General features: G+C 42.3%; 1 pseudogene; it reads left to right on the top strand.

The window, feature by feature from the left end:
* The first annotated feature begins 755 nt into the window (after positions 1-755).
* LOC717337 (neugrin-like) lies at positions 756-2,030 on the top strand (annotated as a pseudogene).
* The last annotated feature ends 921 nt before the right edge of the window (positions 2,031-2,951 follow it).

The raw sequence follows: 2,951 nt of genomic DNA on the forward strand, positions 1-2,951 counted from the left end.
GGAAGGAAGGAAGGAAGGAAGGAAGGAAGGAGGAGGGAGGGAGGGAGGGAGGGAGGGAGGGAGGGAGGGAGGGAAGGAAGGAAGGAAGGAAGGAAGGAAGGAAGGAAGGAAGGAAGGAAGGAAGGAAGGAAGGAAGGAAGGAAGGAGGGAAGGGGAGAGAGAGAGAGAAAGAAAGAAAGAAAGAAAGAAAGAAAGAAAGAAAGAAAGAAAGAAAGAAAGAAAGAAAGAAAGAAAGAAAGAAAGAAAGAAAGAAAACAACCAGAAAACACTTAACAAAATGGCAAGAGTAAGTCTTACCAATCAATAATAACCTTGAATATAAATGAATTAAATTATTTAATTAAAAGATATATAGTGGTTAAATAATTCTTTAAAAAATCAAGCCTCAACTATATGCTGCTTATAAGAACTCACTTCACCTGTATGAACACACATAGACTGAAAGCGAAGGGATGAATATAAGCTACACTTACATCAAATAAAATTAACTTAAAGGGATGAATATAAGTTACACTTACATCAAATAAAATTAACTTTAAATCCAAAACTATAGAAACAAAACATTTATCATTATATAATGATAAAGGAATCAGTTCAGCAAGAGGATATATCGTAAATATATATGCACCCAGCATCGGTGCACCCAAATATATAAAGCAAATATTAGTAGATGTAAAGAGACTACAATACAATAATAAGAGGAGATGTCAGGTTGCTGCCATGTTGTAGAATGCTGAAGGCTGATATGCATTGACATGGCGGTTACTCTGAGTCTCTAGCTAGACTGGCATGTCTGTGTTGCCATTGCTCACTGTGGGTTCATGATCTAGGGGGTGGAGGCCCAGGCCCTATCAGCTGGCAGCTGGACCCCGATTCTGACTAGGAGCCAGAGGAATGGGAGCTACAAGAGGTGGAGAGGTACCGGCTCCTCCCTGGGCCCTCAGCTTGAAGCAGGGCCTTGTGCCCTGGCACCCCAGGCCACACCCCCTTGGTTCCAGGCGTCCTGCTGCTACATGCATAGGGGCCCTTGTTTCTTCTTATCCAATGTCCAGAGCACAGTGTCAGGTGTCCAGCTCCCCTGGGACCACTAGTCCCTTCACCAGTGACATATTTCATCACCAGTTTAGAGAGAGGCATGCTTATGGGCAGTTATTGCTCTAGGTGTCAGATTTCTGGGTTTGCAGAGCAGCTCTAAGCTGGCAGACATGGCCCGATTGCCCTTGCTATCAAAGAGAAGAGGGCTGGGTGCTCCATGATTTAGCCTGAGGCTCTTCAAACATCCATCCTCCTTCCACACATGGCTTCTGCCACTGGTTCTCTACCCTAGCACCCTGCAGTGACAGAAAAAAAGCAATCTGATTCCGGAAAATTTGGAGGCAAATGGAAACACCAGAAGCCTGACATGGGAACCCATGGTGTAGATCCAGTATTTACATAAGGAATTTGCAGAGTCCTGGTCAGTTCCCAGGTTGGCTGAAGGCTTTGATGTCAGCACTGATGTGATCTCAAGAGTTTTAAAAAGCAAGTTGGTACCCACATTGGAGCTGAAACTGAAGCAGGATCAAAAAGTCCTTAAGAAAACTGGGGTTGCCCACTTGCTCCAGCAGCTTCAGGGCCCTGGAAATACCTCAAAGCCATTCCCTGCAGGGCACTCTGTATCAGGCTGTTTGCTTATGCCAGGGCATGAAGCCTCATCCAAAGACCCGAATCACACCACAGCTTTGAAAGTGATAGAGTCAAACACTCACAGGACAAATGTACCAAGGAGATGGAAGGGAAAGAATAAAGGAAGCCAGAATCTGGAGAAGCAGAGCTCTGTGCCTCTTGCTGCAGCCCTAGGTTGTCAGAGAGAGCTGCAGAAGTACACCAGTGATTCTGAGAGCACCAGAAGAACTGATGATGGTAGGCTGCCAAGTGATCAGAAGCTGGAGAAGTTGAAGACAGGGGATCTAGGTCGCTTCAGCGGCAAAGTAGTGCAGAAGGGGCAAGAGTTCTTTGACAGCAACAGGAACTTCCGGTACAGAATTTGAGCCAGGGTTTGGCTTGTGAAGATCCCTCGTGAAACACAGCAGAGCAATTATTGACATATATGGAGCAGCCTATATTTCTGTGTGTGGATAAGTCACCTTAGATTAGGAAGAAGTGATGAGCCTGGACTGTGGGAGGAAAGAGCTGTTTTGAGAGGTTCAAACTTCCTGTGGCAGGGCTCCCAGTCTGACCTCTGTAGATCTTCAGTACTCACCCTTCATGCTTGAGCTCACTATGTGTTGAAAACCAGTTGCTTGTGTTGTTACAATTTTCTGTGATACTTGCAATATGTGTTTGGGAGGAAGTGGGAAAAAAAAGAGGGGATGTCAACACCCCATTTTCAATAATGGACAGATCATCCAAGCAGAAAATCAACATAGAAACATTGGATTTTGACTGCTCTTCAGACCAAATGGACCTAACAGACATTTACAGAACATTCCGTGAAATAGCTGTGGAATACACATTCTTCTCAACTGCAAATGGAATACTCTCCAGGATAAACATGTTAGGCCGCAAAAGAAGTCTAACAAATTTAAGGAAATAGAGATCATATCAAGTATATTTTCTGACCACAATGATATAAAACTAGAAACAATAACAGGAGGAACTTCACAAACTTTGCAAATACATGGAAATTTAAAAACAAGCTCCTAAATAACCAATGCGTCAAAGAAGAAATTAGAAGGAGAATTTAATATTTTCTTGAAAAAAAAGAAAATGGAAAAAATAACATACTAAAACCTATGGGATATACCAGAAACTATTATAAAAGGGAACTATACCAATAAACAGCTTCGTTGAAAAACAATCTCTAATAAACGACTTAATGTTGTAACTCAAGAAACTGGATAAAAATAAGAACAAGCTAAAACAAAAAATAAGAGAAGAAAGAAAATAATAAAGACCAGACCAGAAATAAA

Source organism: Macaca mulatta, chromosome 4, assembly GCF_049350105.2.
Source record: "Macaca mulatta isolate MMU2019108-1 chromosome 4, T2T-MMU8v2.0, whole genome shotgun sequence".
Taxonomy (NCBI): domain Eukaryota; kingdom Metazoa; phylum Chordata; class Mammalia; order Primates; family Cercopithecidae; genus Macaca; species Macaca mulatta.